Source organism: Protomyctophum bolini (assembly GCF_963924005.1).
Source record: "Protomyctophum bolini genome assembly, chromosome: 2".
NCBI lineage: Eukaryota > Metazoa > Chordata > Actinopteri > Myctophiformes > Myctophidae > Protomyctophum > Protomyctophum bolini.
Genome location: NC_137863.1, coordinates 36,511,613 through 36,525,270, shown reverse-complemented (window position 1 = coordinate 36,525,270; position 13,658 = coordinate 36,511,613).

Here is a 13,658-nt window from a genome sequence, read left to right as displayed (position 1 = left end):
AAAATTTCAAAAAACATGGGCTATAACCCATCGTTTTTTTATTTTTTCATTTTTTTCAAATCCTCCAAAATGATTAAAAACGGCGTGCTATAGTATGCCGTACGATATGGGCTATAGCCCATGGTCCAAAATGATGAGAAACGAGGCTAACTTTTTTTTTCAAAATTTCAAAAAACATGGGCTATAACCCATCGTTTTTTTATTTTTTCATTTTTTTCAAATCCTCCAAAATGATGAAAAACGGCGTGCTATAGTATGCCGTACGATATGGGCTATAGCCCATGGTCCAAAATGATGAGAAACGAGGCTAACTTTTTTTTTTTTAATTTCAAAAAACATGGGCTATAACCCATCGTTTTTTTAATTTTTTAATTTTTTTCAAATCCTCCAAAATGATGAAAAACGGCGTGCTATAGTATGCCGTACGATATGGGCTATAGCCCATGGTCCAAAATGATGAGAAACGAGGCTAACTTTTTTTTTCAAAATTTCAAAAAACATGGGCTATAACCCATCGTTTTTTTATTTTTTTATTTTTTTCAAATCCTCCAAAATGATGAAAAACGGCGTGCTATAGTATGCCGTACGATATGGGCTATAGCCCATGGTCCAAAATGATGAGAAACGAGGCTAACTTTTTTTTTCAAAATTTCAAAAAACATGGGCTATAACCCATCTTTTTTTATTTTTTTATTTTTTTCAAATCCTCCAAAATGATGAAAAACGGCGTGCTATAGTATGCCGTACGATATGGGCTATAGCCCATGGTCCAAAATGATGAGAAACGAGGCTAACTTTTTTTTTCAAAATTTAAAAAAACATGGGCTATAACCCATCTTTTTTTTATTTTTTTATTTTTTTCAAATCCTCCAAAATGATTAAAAACGGCGTGCTATAGTATGCCGTACGATATGGGCTATAGCCCATGGTCCAAAATGATGAGAAACGAGGCTAACTTTTTTTTTCAAAATTTCAAAAAACATGGGCTATAACCCATCGTTTTTTTATTTTTTCATTTTTTTCAAATCCTCCAAAATGATGAAAAACGGCGTGCTATAGTATGCCGTACGATATGGGCTATAGCCCATGGTCCAAAATGATGAGAAACGATGCTAACTTTTTTTTCCAAAATTTCAAAAAACATGGGCTATAACCCATCGTTTTTTTATTTTTTCATTTTTTTCAAATCCTCCAAAATGATGAAAAACGGCGTGCTATAGTATGCCGTACGATATGGGCTATAGCCCATGGTCCAAAATGATGAGAAACGAGGCTAACTTTTTTTTTCAAAATTTCAAAAAACATGGGCTATAACCCATCGTTTTTTTTTATTTTTTCATTTTTTTCAAATCCTCCAAAATGATGAAAAACGGCGTGCTATAGTATGCCGTACGATTTGGGCTATAGCCCATGGTCCAAAATGATGAGAAACGAGGCTAACTTTTTGTTTCAAAATTTCAAAAAACATGGGCTATAACCCATCGTTTTTTTATTTTTTCATTTTTTTCAAATCCTCCAAAATGATTAAAAACGGCGTGCTATAGTATGCCGTACGATATGGGCTATAGCCCATGGTCCAAAATGATGAGAAACGAGGCTAACTTTTTTTTTCAAAATTTCAAAAAACATGGGCTATAACCCATCGTTTTTTTATTTTTTCATTTTTTTCAAATCCTCCAAAATGATGAAAAACGGCGTGCTATAGTATGCCGTACGATATGGGCTATAGCCCATGGTCCAAAATGATGAGAAACGAGGCTAACTTTTTTTTTCAAAATTTCAAAAAACATGGGCTATAACCCATCGTTTTTTTATTTTTTCATTTTTTTCAAATCCTCCAAAATGATTAAAAACGGCGTGCTATAGTATGCCGTACGATATGGGCTATAGCCCATGGTCCAAAATGATGAGAAACGAGGCTAACTTTTTTTTTCAAAATTTCAAAAAACATGGGCTATAACCCATCGTTTTTTTATTTTTTCATTTTTGTCAAATCCTCCAAAATGATTAAAAACGGCGTGCTATAGTATGCCGTACGATATGGGCTATAGCCCATGGTCCAAAATGATGAGAAACGAGGCTAACTTTTTTTTTCAAAATTTCAAAAAACATGGGCTATAACCCATCGTTTTTTTATTTTTTCATTTTTTTCAAATCCTCCAAAATGATTAAAAACGGCGTGCTATAGTATGCCGTACGATATGGGCTATAGCCCATGGTCCAAAATGATGAGAAACGAGGCTAACTTTTTTTTTCAAAATTTCAAAAAACATGGGCTATAACCCATCGTTTTTTTATTTTTTCATTTTTTTCAAATCCTCCAAAATGATTAAAAACGGCGTGCTATAGTATGCCGTACGATATGGGCTATAGCCCATGGTCCAAAATGATGAGAAACGAGGCTAACTTTTTTTTTCAAAATTTCAAAAAACATGGGCTATAACCCATCGTTTTTTTATTTTTTCATTTTTGTCAAATCCTCCAAAATGATTAAAAACGGCGTGCTATAGTATGCCGTACGATATGGGCTATAGCCCATGGTCCAAAATGATGAGAAACGAGGCTAACTTTTTTTTTCAAAATTTCAAAAAACATGGGCTATAACCCATCGTTTTTTTATTTTTTCATTTTTTTCAAATCCTCCAAAATGATGAAAAACGGCGTGCTATAGTATGCCGTACGATATGGGCTATAGCCCATGGTCCAAAATGATGAGAAACGAGGCTAACTTTTTTTTTCAAAATTTCAAAAAACATGGGCTATAACCCATCGTTTTTTTTTATTTTTTCATTTTTTTCAAATCCTCCAAAATGATGAAAAACGGCGTGCTATAGTATGCCGTACGATTTGGGCTATAGCCCATGGTCCAAAATGATGAGAAACGAGGCTAACTTTTTGTTTCAAAATTTCAAAAAACATGGGCTATAACCCATCGTTTTTTTATTTTTTCATTTTTTTCAAATCCTCCAAAATGATTAAAAACGGCGTGCTATAGTATGCCGTACGATATGGGCTATAGCCCATGGTCCAAAATGATGAGAAACGAGGCTAACTTTTTTTTTCAAAATTTCAAAAAACATGGGCTATAACCCATCGTTTTTTTATTTTTTCATTTTTTTCAAATCCTCCAAAATGATGAAAAACGGCGTGCTATAGTATGCCGTACGATATGGGCTATAGCCCATGGTCCAAAATGATGAGAAACGAGGCTAACTTTTTTTTTCAAAATTTCAAAAAACATGGGCTATAACCCATCGTTTTTTTATTTTTTCATTTTTTTCAAATCCTCCAAAATGATTAAAAACGGCGTGCTATAGTATGCCGTACGATATGGGCTATAGCCCATGGTCCAAAATGATGAGAAACGAGGCTAACTTTTTTTTTCAAAATTTCAAAAAACATGGGCTATAACCCATCGTTTTTTTATTTTTTCATTTTTGTCAAATCCTCCAAAATGATTAAAAACGGCGTGCTATAGTATGCCGTACGATATGGGCTATAGCCCATGGTCCAAAATGATGAGAAACGAGGCTAACTTTTTTTTTCAAAATTTCAAAAAAACATGGGCTATAACCCATCGTTTTTTTATTTTTTCATTTTTTTCAAATCCTCCAAAATGATGAAAAACGGCGTGCTATAGTATGCCGTACGATATGGGCTATAGCCCATGGTCCAAAATGATGAGAAACGAGGCTAACTTTTTTTTCAGAATTTCAAAAAGCATGGGCTATAACCCATCGTTTTTTTATTTTTTTTATTTTTTTCAAATCCTCCAAAATGATGAAAAACGGCGTGCTATAGTATGCCGTACGATATGGGCTATAGCCCATGGTCCAAAATGATGAGAAACGAGGCTAACTTTTTTTTCCAAAATTTCAAAAAACATGGGCTATAACCCATCGTTTTTTTATTTTTTTATTTTTTTCAAATCCTCCAAAATGATGAAAAACGGCGTGCTATAGTATGCCGTACGATATGGGCTATAGCCCATGGTCCAAAATGATGAGAAACGAGGCTAACTTTTTTTTTCAAAATTTCAAAAAACATGGGCTATAACCCATCGTTTTTTTTTATTTTTTCATTTTTTTCAAATCCTCCAAAATGATGAAAAACGGCGTGCTATAGTATGCCGTACGATTTGGGCTATAGCCCATGGTCCAAAATGATGAGAAACGAGGCTAACTTTTTGTTTCAAAATTTCAAAAAACATGGGCTATAACCCATCGTTTTTTTATTTTTTCATTTTTTTCAAATCCTCCAAAATGATTAAAAACGGCGTGCTATAGTATGCCGTACGATATGGGCTATAGCCCATGGTCCAAAATGATGAGAAACGAGGCTAACTTTTTTTTTCAAAATTTCAAAAAACATGGGCTATAACCCATCGTTTTTTTATTTTTTCATTTTTTTCAAATCCTCCAAAATGATGAAAAACGGCGTGCTATAGTATGCCGTACGATATGGGCTATAGCCCATGGTCCAAAATGATGAGAAACGAGGCTAACTTTTTTTTTCAAAATTTCAAAAAACATGGGCTATAACCCATCGTTTTTTTATTTTTTCATTTTTTTCAAATCCTCCAAAATGATTAAAAACGGCGTGCTATAGTATGCCGTACGATATGGGCTATAGCCCATGGTCCAAAATGATGAGAAACGAGGCTAACTTTTTTTTTCAAAATTTCAAAAAACATGGGCTATAACCCATCGTTTTTTTATTTTTTCATTTTTGTCAAATCCTCCAAAATGATTAAAAACGGCGTGCTATAGTATGCCGTACGATATGGGCTATAGCCCATGGTCCAAAATGATGAGAAACGAGGCTAACTTTTTTTTTCAAAATTTCAAAAAACATGGGCTATAACCCATCGTTTTTTTATTTTTTCATTTTTTTCAAATCCTCCAAAATGATGAAAAACGGCGTGCTATAGTATGCCGTACGATATGGGCTATAGCCCATGGTCCAAAATGATGAGAAACGAGGCTAACTTTTTTTTCAGAATTTCAAAAAGCATGGGCTATAACCCATCGTTTTTTTATTTTTTTTATTTTTTTCAAATCCTCCAAAATGATGAAAAACGGCGTGCTATAGTATGCCGTACGATATGGGCTATAGCCCATGGTCCAAAATGATGAGAAACGAGGCTAACTTTTTTTTCCAAAATTTCAAAAAACATGGGCTATAACCCATCGTTTTTTTATTTTTTTATTTTTTTCAAATCCTCCAAAATGATGAAAAACGGCGTGCTATAGTATGCCGTACGATATGGGCTATAGCCCATGGTCCAAAATGATGAGAAACGAGGCTAACTTTTTTTTCCAAAATTTCAAAAAACATGGGCTATAACCCATCGTTTTTTTATTTTTTCATTTTTTTCAAATCCTCCAAAATGATGAAAAACGGCGTGCTATAGTATGCCGTACGATATGGGCTATAGCCCATGGTCCAAAATGATGAGAAACGAGGCTAACTTTTTTTTTCAAAATTTCAAAAAACATGGGCTATAACCCATCGTTTTTTTATTTTTTCATTTTTTTCAAATCCTCCAAAATGATGAAAAACGGCGTGCTATAATATGCCGTACGATTTGGGCTATAGCCCATGGTCCAAAATGATGAGAAACGAGGCTAACTTTTTGTTTCAAAATTTCAAAAAACATGGGCTATAACCCATCGTTTTTTTATTTTTTCATTTTTTTCAAATCCTCCAAAATGATTAAAAACGGCGTGCTATAGTATGCCGTACGATATGGGCTATAGCCCATGGTCCAAAATGATGAGAAACGAGGCTAACTTTATTTTTCAAAATTTCAAAAAACATGGGCTATAACCCATCGTTTTTTTATTTTTTCATTTTTTTCAAATCCTCCAAAATGATGAAAAACGGCGTGCTATAGTATGCCATACGATATGGGCTATAGCCCATGGTCCAAAATGATGAGAAACGAGGCTAACTTTTTTTTTCAAAATTTCAAAAAACATGGGCTATAACCCATCGTTTTTTTATTTTTTCATTTTTTTCAAATCCTCCAAAATGATTAAAAACGGCGTGCTATAGTATGCCGTACGATATGGGCTATAGCCCATGGTCCAAAATGATGAGAAACGAGGCTAACTTTTTTTTTCAAAATTTCAAAAAACATGGGCTATAACCCATCGTTTTTTTATTTTTTCATTTTTGTCAAATCCTCCAAAATGATTAAAAACGGCGTGCTATAGTATGCCGTACGATATGGGCTATAGCCCATGGTCCAAAATGATGAGAAACGAGGCTAACTTTTTTTTCAGAATTTCAAAAAGCATGGGCTATAACCCATCGTTTTTTTATTTTTTTTATTTTTTTCAAATCCTCCAAAATTATGAAAAACGGCGTGCTATAGTATGCCGTACGATATGGGCTATAGCCCATGGTCCAAAATGATGAGAAACGAGGCTAACTTTTTTTTCCAAAATTTCAAAAAACATGGGCTATAACCCATCTTTTTTAATTTTTTTCAAATCCTCCAAAATGATGAAAAACGGCGTGCTATAGTATGCCGTACGATATGGGCTATAGCCCATGGTCCAAAATGATGAGAAACGAGGCTAACTTTTTTTTTCAAAATTTAAAAAAACATGGGCTATAACCCATCGTCTTTTTATTTTTTCATTTTTTTTAAATCCTCCAAAATGATGAAAAACGGCGTGCTATAGTATGCCGTACGATATGGGCTATAGCCCATGGTCCAAAATGATGAGAAACGAGGCTAACTTTTTTTTCCAAAATTTCAAAAAACATGGGCTATAGCCTATAACCCATCGTTTTTTTATTTTTTCATCTTTTTTCAAATCCTCCAAAATGATGAAAAACGGCGTGCTATAGTATGCCGTATGATATGGGCTATAGCCCATGGTCCAAAATGATGAGAAACGAGGCTAACTTTTTTTTTCAAAATTTAAAAAAACATGGGCTATAACCCATCTTTTTTAATTTTTTAATTTTTTTCAAATCCTCCAAAATGATGAAAAACGGCGTGCTATAGTATGCCGTACGATATGGGCTATAGCCCATGGTCCAAAATGATGAGAAACGAGGCAAACTTTTTTTTTCAAAATTAAAAAAAAACATGGGCTATAACCCATCTTTTTTTATTTTTTTATTTTTTTCAAATCCTCCAAAATGATGAAAAACGGCGTGCTATAGTATGCCGTACGATATGGGCTATAGCCCATGGTCCAAAATGATGAGAAACGAGGCTAACTTTTTTTTTCAAAATTTCAAAAAACATGGGATATAACCCATCGTTATTTTATTTTTTCATTTTTTTCAAATCCTCCAAAATGATTAAAAACGGCGTGCTATAGTATGCCGTACGATATGGGCTATAGCCCATGGTCCAAAATGATGAGAAACGAGGCTAACTTTTTTTTCCAAAATTTCAAAAAACATGGGCTATAACCCATCGTTTTTTTATTTTTTCATTTTTTTCAAATCCTCCAAAATGATGAAAAACGGCGTGCTATAGTATGCCGTACGATATGGGCTATAGCCCATGGTCCAAAATGATGAGAAACGAGGCTAACTTTTTTTTTCAAAATTTCAAAAAACATGGGCTATAACCCATCGTTTTTTTATTTTTTCATTTTTTTCAAATCCTCCAAAATGATGAAAAACGGCGTGCTATAATATGCCGTACGATTTGGGCTATAGCCCATGGTCCAAAATGATGAGAAACGAGGCTAACTTTTTGTTTCAAAATTTCAAAAAACATGGGCTATAACCCATCGTTTTTTTATTTTTTCATTTTTTTCAAATCCTCCAAAATGATTAAAAACGGCGTGCTATAGTATGCCGTACGATATGGGCTATAGCCCATGGTCCAAAATGATGAGAAACGAGGCTAACTTTATTTTTCAAAATTTCAAAAAACATGGGCTATAACCCATCGTTTTTTTATTTTTTCATTTTTTTCAAATCCTCCAAAATGATGAAAAACGGCGTGCTATAGTATGCCATACGATATGGGCTATAGCCCATGGTCCAAAATGATGAGAAACGAGGCTAACTTTTTTTTTCAAAATTTCAAAAAACATGGGCTATAACCCATCGTTTTTTTATTTTTTCATTTTTTTCAAATCCTCCAAAATGATTAAAAACGGCGTGCTATAGTATGCCGTACGATATGGGCTATAGCCCATGGTCCAAAATGATGAGAAACGAGGCTAACTTTTTTTTTCAAAATTTCAAAAAACATGGGCTATAACCCATCGTTTTTTTATTTTTTCATTTTTGTCAAATCCTCCAAAATGATTAAAAACGGCGTGCTATAGTATGCCGTACGATATGGGCTATAGCCCATGGTCCAAAATGATGAGAAACGAGGCTAACTTTTTTTTCAGAATTTCAAAAAGCATGGGCTATAACCCATCGTTTTTTTATTTTTTTTATTTTTTTCAAATCCTCCAAAATTATGAAAAACGGCGTGCTATAGTATGCCGTACGATATGGGCTATAGCCCATGGTCCAAAATGATGAGAAACGAGGCTAACTTTTTTTTCCAAAATTTCAAAAAACATGGGCTATAACCCATCTTTTTTAATTTTTTTCAAATCCTCCAAAATGATGAAAAACGGCGTGCTATAGTATGCCGTACGATATGGGCTATAGCCCATGGTCCAAAATGATGAGAAACGAGGCTAACTTTTTTTTTCAAAATTTAAAAAAACATGGGCTATAACCCATCGTCTTTTTATTTTTTCATTTTTTTTAAATCCTCCAAAATGATGAAAAACGGCGTGCTATAGTATGCCGTACGATATGGGCTATAGCCCATGGTCCAAAATGATGAGAAACGAGGCTAACTTTTTTTTCCAAAATTTCAAAAAACATGGGCTATAGCCTATAACCCATCGTTTTTTTATTTTTTCATCTTTTTTCAAATCCTCCAAAATGATGAAAAACGGCGTGCTATAGTATGCCGTATGATATGGGCTATAGCCCATGGTCCAAAATGATGAGAAACGAGGCTAACTTTTTTTTTCAAAATTTAAAAAAACATGGGCTATAACCCATCTTTTTTAATTTTTTAATTTTTTTCAAATCCTCCAAAATGATGAAAAACGGCGTGCTATAGTATGCCGTACGATATGGGCTATAGCCCATGGTCCAAAATGATGAGAAACGAGGCAAACTTTTTTTTTCAAAATTAAAAAAAAACATGGGCTATAACCCATCTTTTTTTATTTTTTTATTTTTTTCAAATCCTCCAAAATGATGAAAAACGGCGTGCTATAGTATGCCGTACGATATGGGCTATAGCCCATGGTCCAAAATGATGAGAAACGAGGCTAACTTTTTTTTTCAAAATTTCAAAAAACATGGGATATAACCCATCGTTATTTTATTTTTTCATTTTTTTCAAATCCTCCAAAATGATTAAAAACGGCGTGCTATAGTATGCCGTACGATATGGGCTATAGCCCATGGTCCAAAATGATGAGAAACGAGGCTAACTTCTTTTTTCAAAATTTCAAAAAACATGGGCTATAACCCATCGTTTTTTTATTTTTTCATTTTTTTCAAATCCTCCAAAATGATGAAAAACGGCGTGCTATAGTATGCCGTACGATATGGGCTATAGCCCATGGTCCAAAATGATGAGAAACGATGCTAACTTTTTTTTTCCAAAATTTCAAAAAACATGGGCTATAACCCATCGTTTTTTTATTTTTTCATTTTTTTCAAATCCTCCAAAATGATGAAAAACGGCGTGCTATAGTATGCCGTACGATATGGGCTATAGCCCATGGTCCAAAATGATACGAGGCTAACTTTTTTTTCAGAATTTCAAAAAGCATGGGCTATAACCCATCGTTTTTTTATTTTTTTTATTTTTTTCAAATCCTCCAAAATGATGAAAAACGGCGTGCTATAGTATGCCGTACGATATGGGCTATAGCCCATGGTCCAAAATGATGAGAAACGAGGCTAACTTTTTTTTCCAAAATTTCAAAAAACATGGGCTATAACCCATCGTTTTTTTATTTTTTTATTTTTTTCAAATCCTCCAAAATGATGAAAAACGGCGTGCTATAGTATGCCGTACGATATGGGCTATAGCCCATGGTCCAAAATGATGAGAAACGAGGCTAACTTTTTTTTTCAAAATTTCAAAAAACATGGGCTATAACCCATCGTTTTTTTTTATTTTTTCATTTTTTTCAAATCCTCCAAAATGATGAAAAACGGCGTGCTATAGTATGCCGTACGATTTGGGCTATAGCCCATGGTCCAAAATGATGAGAAACGAGGCTAACTTTTTGTTTCAAAATTTCAAAAAACATGGGCTATAACCCATCGTTTTTTTATTTTTTCATTTTTTTCAAATCCTCCAAAATGATTAAAAACGGCGTGCTATAGTATGCCGTACGATATGGGCTATAGCCCATGGTCCAAAATGATGAGAAACGAGGCTAACTTTTTTTTTCAAAATTTCAAAAAACATGGGCTATAACCCATCGTTTTTTTATTTTTTCATTTTTTTCAAATCCTCCAAAATGATGAAAAAAGGCGTGCTATAGTATGCCGTACGATATGGGCTATAGCCCATGGTCCAAAATGATGAGAAACGAGGCTAACTTTTTTTTTCAAAATTTCAAAAAACATGGGCTATAACCCATCGTTTTTTTATTTTTTCATTTTTTTCAAATCCTCCAAAATGATTAAAAACGGCGTGCTATAGTATGCCGTACGATATGGGCTATAGCCCATGGTCCAAAATGATGAGAAACGAGGCTAACTTTTTTTTTCAAAATTTCAAAAAACATGGGCTATAACCCATCGTTTTTTTATTTTTTCATTTTTGTCAAATCCTCCAAAATGATTAAAAACGGCGTGCTATAGTATGCCGTACGATATGGGCTATAGCCCATGGTCCAAAATGATGAGAAACGAGGCTAACTTTTTTTTTCAAAATTTCAAAAAACATGGGCTATAACCCATCGTTTTTTTATTTTTTCATTTTTTTCAAATCCTCCAAAATGATGAAAAACGGCGTGCTATAGTATGCCGTACGATATGGGCTATAGCCCATGGTCCAAAATGATGAGAAACGAGGCTAACTTTTTTTTCAGAATTTCAAAAAGCATGGGCTATAACCCATCGTTTTTTTATTTTTTTTATTTTTTTCAAATCCTCCAAAATGATGAAAAACGGCGTGCTATAGTATGCCGTACGATATGGGCTATAGCCCATGGTCCAAAATGATGAGAAACGAGGCTAACTTTTTTTTCCAAAATTTCAAAAAACATGGGCTATAACCCATCGTTTTTTTATTTTTTTATTTTTTTCAAATCCTCCAAAATGATGAAAAACGGCGTGCTATAGTATGCCGTACGATATGGGCTATAGCCCATGGTCCAAAATGATGAGAAACGAGGCTAACTTTTTTTTCCAAAATTTCAAAAAACATGGGCTATAACCCATCGTTTTTTTTTTTTTCATTTTTTTCAAATCCTCCAAAATGATGAAAAACGGCGTGCTATAGTATGCCGTACGATATGGGCTATAGCCCATGGTCCAAAATGATGAGAAACGAGGCTAACTTTTTTTTTCAAAATTTCAAAAAACATGGGCTATAACCCATCGTTTTTTTATTTTTTCATTTTTTTCAAATCCTCCAAAATGATGAAAAACGGCGTGCTATAGTATGCCGTACGATTTGGGCTATAGCCCATGGTCCAAAATGATGAGAAACGAGGCTAACTTTTTGTTTCAAAATTTCAAAAAACATGGGCTATAACCCATCGTTTTTTTATTTTTTCATTTTTTTCAAATCCTCCAAAATGATTAAAAACGGCGTGCTATAGTATGCCGTACGATATGGGCTATAGCCCATGGTCCAAAATGATGAGAAACGAGGCTAACTTTATTTTTCAAAATTTCAAAAAACATGGGCTATAACCCATCGTTTTTTTATTTTTTCATTTTTTTCAAATCCTCCAAAATGATGAAAAACGGCGTGCTATAGTATGCCATACGATATGGGCTATAGCCCATGGTCCAAAATGATGAGAAACGAGGCTAACTTTTTTTTTCAAAATTTCAAAAAACATGGGCTATAACCCATCGTTTTTTTATTTTTTCATTTTTTTCAAATCCTCCAAAATGATTAAAAACGGCGTGCTATAGTATGCCGTACGATATGGGCTATAGCCCATGGTCCAAAATGATGAGAAACGAGGCTAACTTTTTTTTTCAAAATTTCAAAAAACATGGGCTATAACCCATCGTTTTTTTATTTTTTCATTTTTGTCAAATCCTCCAAAATGATTAAAAACGGCGTGCTATAGTATGCCGTACGATATGGGCTATAGCCCATGGTCCAAAATGATGAGAAACGAGGCTAACTTTTTTTTCAGAATTTCAAAAAGCATGGGCTATAACCCATCGTTTTTTTATTTATTTTTTTTTTTTCAAATCCTCCAAAATTATGAAAAACGGCGTGCTATAGTATGCCGTACGATATGGGCTATAGCCCATGGTCCAAAATGATGAGAAACGAGGCTAACTTTTTTTTCCAAAATTTCAAAAAACATGGGCTATAACCCATCTTTTTTAATTTTTTTCAAATCCTCCAAAATGATGAAAAACGGCGTGCTATAGTATGCCGTACGATATGGGCTATAGCCCATGGTCCAAAATGATGAGAAACGAGGCTAACTTTTTTTTTCAAAATTTAAAAAAACATGGGCTATAACCCATCGTCTTTTTATTTTTTCATTTTTTTTAAATCCTCCAAAATGATGAAAAACGGCGTGCTATAGTATGCCGTACGATATGGGCTATAGCCCATGGTCCAAAATGATGAGAAACGAGGCTAACTTTTTTTTCCAAAATTTCAAAAAACATGGGCTATAGCCTATAACCCATCGTTTTTTTATTTTTTCATCTTTTTTCAAATCCTCCAAAATGATGAAAAACGGCGTGCTATAGTATGCCGTATGATATGGGCTATAGCCCATGGTCCAAAATGATGAGAAACGAGGCTAACTTTTTTTTTCAAAATTTAAAAAAACATGGGCTATAACCCATCTTTTTTAATTTTTTTATTTTTTTCAAATCCTCCAAAATGATGAAAAACGGCGTGCTATAGTATGCCGTACGATATGGGCTATAGCCCATGGTCCAAAATGATGAGAAACGAGGCAAACTTTTTTTTTCAAAATTAAAAAAAAACATGGGCTATAACCCATCTTTTTTTATTTTTTTATTTTTTTCAAATCCTCCAAAATGATGAAAAACGGCGTGCTATAGTATGCCGTACGATATGGGCTATAGCCCATGGTCCAAAATGATGAGAAACGAGGCTAACTTTTTTTTTCAAAATTTCAAAAAACATGGGATATAACCCATCGTTATTTTATTTTTTCATTTTTTTCAAATCCTCCAAAATGATTAAAAACGGCGTGCTATAGTATGCCGTACGATATGGGCTATAGCCCATGGTCCAAAATGATGAGAAACGAGGCTAACTTTTTTTTTCAAAATTTCAAAAAACATGGGCTATAACCCATCGTTTTTTTATTTTTTCATTTTTTTCAAATCCTCCAAAATGATGAAAAACGGCGTGCTATAGTATGCCGTACGATATGGGCTATAGCCCATGGTCCAAAATGATG